Source organism: Struthio camelus, chromosome 9 (genome assembly GCF_040807025.1).
Source record: "Struthio camelus isolate bStrCam1 chromosome 9, bStrCam1.hap1, whole genome shotgun sequence".
NCBI classification, from domain to species: Eukaryota; Metazoa; Chordata; class Aves; order Struthioniformes; family Struthionidae; genus Struthio; species Struthio camelus.
In genome coordinates, this window is record NC_090950.1 from 30620601 (window position 1) to 30627207 (window position 6607).

Sequence of the window (6607 nt, forward strand, 5' to 3'; positions counted from 1 at the left end):
CTGGACAGCAAACAGTGAAGGAAGATAGGAATACAGCAGGGGTAGCTATTTTTTCATTTGCAGGAGGGTATGTGTTTTTAAATACCAAGAGGCAGACAGCTATGTCAGCACTTCTGGAATGTGGGGTGAGCGCACGCTTCACAGGCACAGGTGCCAGGGCAAAGCTACATGGAAAAAGGACAAGTACTCTTTCTGGATAAAATAAGGTATTTGCAGCGCACCAGAAATCACAAAGTGAGAAATGAAAAGGACTACAACACCCTGTTTTAAGGGCAGATCTGCCAGCAATAACAGACGTAACAGATAAGTTGCTGAACAACAAGCTTACGTGAGACAGAGGACTGACTCCTGTTCTAAAATTGGCATACCTCTAGAGTAAATCTGGAGTACAGCCTGAGCCGTTCTGGCACACAAAGGAGAAGGCAGATCCTCAGTGCTAGCTCCATCGAGGGCCAGGATTTAATTTGTCCTAGCGGTCACTACTGAGGCCAGGGCAGTTTACTCCCGCTAAGGGTCTTCCTCTCGTGCTTTCCTTGTTACGGGACTTGGCAGTAGCATGCTAAGATTATTAGTAATATTTATATCCTGGGCTACGCTTTTATTCCCAAGAGACCAGAAAAGGTTATTCAGTCATTTGCAGTCTCTGTCCCCTTCCATCAGGGCATGCTAAATCTTTGCAGAAAAATAAAATGCTGTTAAATGTGGCATTAATTAAGTGAAGGATAATCATGATTTTCTTTTATGTTGAGAACTTTGAGGCACTCTGCCATATGTTTATTCTTTCCTCTCTGCTATAACTCAACAGTAAAAAACCCTGCATAATTTACAAGTGTTAATAAAAATACATAAATGTTTTCATAATTGTTTGAAAGTTACAGCATAATCAACTTTGCAGCACAACCAGATCATAGTCAGGGAGAAACATTTCCACAGCAATTTCTGATGCAGCATTTCCAGTTTTAAAATTATGCTTATCATAACTTTATTTCTTTTTATTGTAACATATGAGTATGCCCCATAAAAACTCAATACTAATATGAAATCTCTAGCATTCTCCTTTTGTGGAGTAAAAGCTTCACTTGAGATTGAATTTATCATTTTACTATTCAAAGCCTGACTTATTTAAAGTAGGTAGAGGTTAACATTTGGTGGTTTTGTCCTGTATTTTGCAGGAAATGGTGAGCTTTTTCATGTTAACAATGGTAAACGTCCTTCTCACAGCACACGGCATAGCTTTTGCCTTGTTTTTCTGAAGTAGAGACACACTAAAATTACCTTTTAAAATATATTTTAGAGATGAATTTCCTCTTCCAAGAACATTTTCTTTCCAGCTCATGCAAATTCTGCAGCTTTATACCAAGGTCTTCAGTTCAAACAAGGCAGAAGTGAGAAAGCCACTCCTTCACAGCAGTCTTCATGCACACAGTATCCATGCATCACTTGCATGGATAAGCACATCAAGTTCACCTGTCTAATCTTCCCCAGCCTAGCAACAGAATCAGGGTTGCAATATAAATGACAATATTAATTTAGACAAGCAAAGAGATTGAAATTCAAATTAAACGTGTAAATTTACAGAAAAACAAAAAAAACCAGATCAGTTTGCAGGGATGTTTGAATCATTTAGCATTATGGCATTATTTCAGTATTCCTTTAGCAGCGCTGGTGGTTCCACGGGGGAGGGGGCCACTTTTGTTCAGGCAACAAATTCCATGCAAGAGAGATGTCCTCATTTGCCAGTGAAAGGTTTGCATCCTTATGGAGACAGTCGATGGACTCCAGGCAAAAGCCGCTCTGACTCTTCCATTCTCAAGAGGAAGAACGCACTTGGGACCAAAGTGACTTCCCCTCGACTGCCTCGTCCTGGGAAACGGATGGCGCAGGGCACCTTTGGGGCCACAGGGGATGAGCAGCCCTGAGGGAAACAACAGAAATGAAACTCCAGCAGGAACAGCAAAGGGAAGAGCCACTATCCCTCACCCCATGTGGACACACACACACACCTTCACTCATCTCACCACGCATGGGGCCAGATGAGCCAGCCGCACAAGGGTACACAGCAGTGCAGGTCCACACTGTGCAGTGACTCTCAGCCCAGCTAAAGATTTCCTCAACACACTGGCAAGGGGATGGACAGGCAAATAAGCATATCTTTTCACAAGGGCCTAATTTGAAGCCTCCCACTACAATAGCTTTCGGTGGCCTGCCAGGGGCAGCCCTGCTGTGAAAAGCAGGTTTTTCACCTTTCCACAAAGGCTTGCTGGGGACGGCTGAAGTTGGGAACATGCTTGGCCTTGCTCTCAGTCCCCTTCCCCACTGCAGGAAACACCCCCTCAACATGCACACGCACTAACCACTGACCCGGGCGGTCCAGAGCTGGATTGCTCCAGGCCAAGCAAATTTTCATGCCAGAAATCCCAAATAGCCAGCATTCAGCAGAGCCACGCGCAAACGTGCAGGTTGGCCGCTCGGCCACACAGCAACACTTGCTGACTTGGCGACAAAAAAAACCTACAAACCGCAGAAGTAAAAATATTCCACCAAAATTCTGCAAGGTCTGCAGGTCGACTTTAGCCAGGCTGCTGCTTTGGCCGCCCCCTCAGCACCAAGGCAATGCGGAACGGAGAAAGGTTCGATTATTCCAAAATACTGAGCTACACGGAAAGGAAGACAGAACAGACTTCCAGACGGGATCAGGATCAAAACAGAAAGTAAATGCCACGCCACATCAAGAGAAGGTACACGTGGCAGCCTGACTGATGGCACCAGATAAAATCCTAAATGAAAGAAAACAAGTTAATTAAATCCAGAATGCCTTACCAGGGACAAAAGAGGGGACATTGATTACGGCAGGTATATTCTAAGCTCCCAACGATGGCCATTTGCTTCCTCACCATGAAAAACAGCACAGTGTTAACACTTCCGCTTTCAGACTCATTAGCTGAACAGGCAGCATACCAATCTGGAGCAGGAATAGCTTACATTAAAAACTAAAAACAATCCATACATTATGACAAAAGCATTTCTTTTAGCCGCTTATCTTTATACAGTTTCTCCTGCTTTTCAGTAAAAATATATAAATAAAGCTCTCCTATTGTGCAGCAGAACCCCCCAACTGGAGTCACTGCTCTACCTACGTAATCAAAGTGCCATCTTGTGTTCATACAGAGAGGTCCAGGGAAGAATTTCCTCTTCATTTTTCATCAAAATACCAGGTCCTTCTTACCATGAAAATGTCTATAGAATGTTTTGGTCTTTTAATACTGAGTTAATTGCATATTTAAATGCCAGGAAAGCCATTTAATAATAAATATAGCTGCACTTTTTATAAACGCGAATGGCATACTCAATAAATTCTTGGCACCTACCTCGCACAATCACTGTAAAATACAGGCTACCGTGTACTGTAGATGCAAACTGATTTTAAAGCGCAGACGGCAAACATCTATAGCCACATCATGCTGAGTGGCACCAATGGGAGCCATTCCCGGGACACCGGGTCGGACAGGGTGCTCCGCTACAGCGGCGAGCACCCACAAAACACTTGTGACACTCGCACCAACGCACCCCGCGCGGGATTACCTCTTCAGCAGCTGGCCAACGGGTCTGCAAGTACTCCAGCAGTAGTGCTAACGGCTTTGAAGGGTTGAGCTGATTAAACATGATATCAAAGTATAACAAGTAAACGTTACCATTACGGGTTTTGCTAAACAGAAATTCAAGGCATTTACCTTTGACTATATCCCACTCCATCCCCTCCTATTTCAAAGCAGGTATGGTTGTGCTAATCTTTACTTCCTTCATCCCTCTACCCACCACACAAGAGGCTGCATTTCAGGATAATTAGAACTGCGTGAAATTTTTATTCTGCAGATGGGAATCAGGGGAAGGCAGAGGGGGGAGCTGGAAATTGGGTATCTGCAGAAAAAGTTATGCTTTTTGACAACACTAAACCATTAAGGAATCAAAATCAGAGTCCCTAAAAAGGCACAGCTGAGATAAATTAAAAACTCTTAAAAGTTAGTGTTCCATCTTCAGGTTTTCACAATGATATATCTAAAAACTTTTAATATTTAATAATTTAGCTACATTTTAATGGGAAGAGAGATAAACAAAATCAGAATTCAGCTTTTCAGTTTGGATTAAAGTAAAAACTTTAGTCAAATCAAAAGGATTATATTTCTGTTGTTCGCTTTTGCCAAAATACTAACCAAAGGCTATCTTGGTAATAACATTTTTTTCCCCTCAGTCTGGGCATAAAACCTAGAAATACATTTATTCTCACAACACTCATTAGCATATATATATTCTCAGCTCTGTTCTTCTCTCTTTATACTGAGTAGTAAAATTCCTATTGACTTGAATAGAGATTGTCCATACCCTTCACTTGTAACCCACTTTGAACTTGTAACTCCATTTGAACAAATGTGTTTTTACACGCCCACATGAACACAATAGTCAATAATTCCTTCTCAACTCACCTTCGAAAATGCAATATTGTGAATAACGTTATTATGGTTTTTGTTTTTGTTTTTTTTTTAATAAATTCATCTACAGCACAAAACCTTTCCTCGCTGACTTATTGAAAAAGTAAAGGGTATGCTCACACTCACTGTGTTCAGACTATTGGACTTTAGAGCAGCTTAATCAGGATAAGTCATAGCCTCAGCTGGCCTGCATCCACTGGCTTCAGTGTCCAGGTCCCCAGTCCACCACTGGCACCACGACTTCTCTCAGTCTCACCATCCACAGAGCACTGAAACAACCGTTAGAAATCAGAATTCCCTTTTCTCTTTGATTCTATGATAAAATTTACCACTATTTTATGAATGAAATGAAAATCTAATGCTCTGACCAAGTGCACAAAAATGTTGCTTGTGAAAAAAGTGCAATGGAAGTATGAAATTGTGCAGGTATGTGCACCCTCATTTATTTTAGAATCAGGCAGCCTTTGCTTCCAACATTTGCTCTAAGATTATTTGCAGTGAATTACTTAAATTATTGAAAATTTTTCCTTCTCCTAAAAATATACAGACTTGTATGAACACCGTCTTTAAGTACAGCCAAAAGAAAAATGCAAGAAGAAAAACAGGAAGGGGAACTAAACTGATGCCTGTAAAAAGGTTACTGTATGATGTTCGTAGGCCTATGTCATGCATGATATCAGATTAGATGAAGTTTATGATCCCTTTTCACTTAAAAACCTATTAACAAACACAAGTTTCAGATTTGTGGAGAATTAAAAAAAATTTGAACACAAATGACTAATGGAAAAAATATGTGCTGCATACAGTCTTATAAAGTCTTCATATACATGACTCTTACAGAAACTTTGAAAAATTATACGTAAGAAAGATAAGTGCCCGTGCTTTCTTTGACCATCCTTGCATGTCATTATGGTAAAGGGCAAGGAGGTAGATTTGTTCCCTAAGCAGTAACGTTTTCAGAGCAGTTTTCAAGGACTAGCTTAGAAGACCCCTCTCAAGCATAAATCATACGTAAAGCAGCATCACAAATTAGGTGATGTACGGTACCAGTTACCGACTGGCCACAGAGACAGGGATGCCCATATAGTTGAGGGGCTCTCAGAGAGCTAAAATCAGGGAAGCAGCACCCAGTAATATCCCACCTAACCTCTCAGTGCATAACCACTGGACACCATTGGCAGTGACATGTTTTGGTGCGGAGTGATTTCTCAAAGGGTACAAAACTTGTCCTTCAGTCCTGCCTGGAGTCCTGCCCCTTGTGCAGCCACTTGCATTTTTGCTTCTACAGCTTTACCTTTTTACACACAGCAACCAGGAATTGAAGGCAGTGCAGCGCTTTTACCAAGCATAGTGTTATGTTTCGTTACATCACATGGGATTTGAGCCAAAACCTGCTGAAATAACTGGAACGGCTCCCTCTGACTTGAGCGGGTTTTGAATCAGGTGCACATCTCAGTAGGTTTCTCAAGTTCCAATACACGGCTTGTCTTTTGTGACCGCATCAAGCTTTTATTCCCTCTACAGAGCAGGTATCTGCTCCTGATAATACAAGATCAACAGGCAAAACTCCACAGAAAGAGCCAGGTAGCGTTGATGCTTTCTTTTGGACAAAGGCTTCTCTTTTCTAAAGAAATAGCACTTAAGAGTTTTATCCAACTTCATTTCAGGTCAGCAACAATATCCCCATAAAATTGGCACTCTGCCTTGGGAGACAGTGTAATGCCGTGTCGAGGAGAGGAAGATAGGAAATGTGCAACGGCAATCAGAGCAGGTATTACTTATTAGAAGAGAAGAGCTTTTTACTGTTATTGTGCCACAGCTCTCAAACTCAACTCATATTTAGGAGTCTAGCCAAGCTGTTAAAGCACAGACATCGCAACTCTCCATGGACTCGCACAGCACACAGAAGGGACATGTCCGCCATATAGACACATGCAAGCACAGGGCAGAGAAAGAGCAGGATTCAGCATAGTACTGGGTCCAGTTCTGGCATGGGCATTATTTTGAATTGGAAGATTAAAAATAATTTGAGAAAATAAAGGAAATTCAGACTGAATACGAGAGAAACATGCCAGACTGACAACAATACTATGAAATAGTCTGGAAAAACAAAAGTGATC

General features: G+C 41.6%; 1 long non-coding RNA gene across 1 annotated transcript; it reads right to left on the reverse strand.

Annotated features, from left to right (window-relative positions):
- Positions 1-334: 334 nt before the first annotated feature.
- On the reverse strand, positions 335-4737 carry LOC104140029 (uncharacterized). Its single transcript, XR_693207.2, has 4 exons — positions 4614-4737; positions 3583-3651; positions 2821-2962; positions 335-1915 (listed from the first exon to the last, which is right to left on the reverse strand). It is a non-coding gene; the product is annotated as an uncharacterized lncRNA (long non-coding RNA).
- Between the last annotated feature and the right edge of the window lie 1870 nt (positions 4738-6607).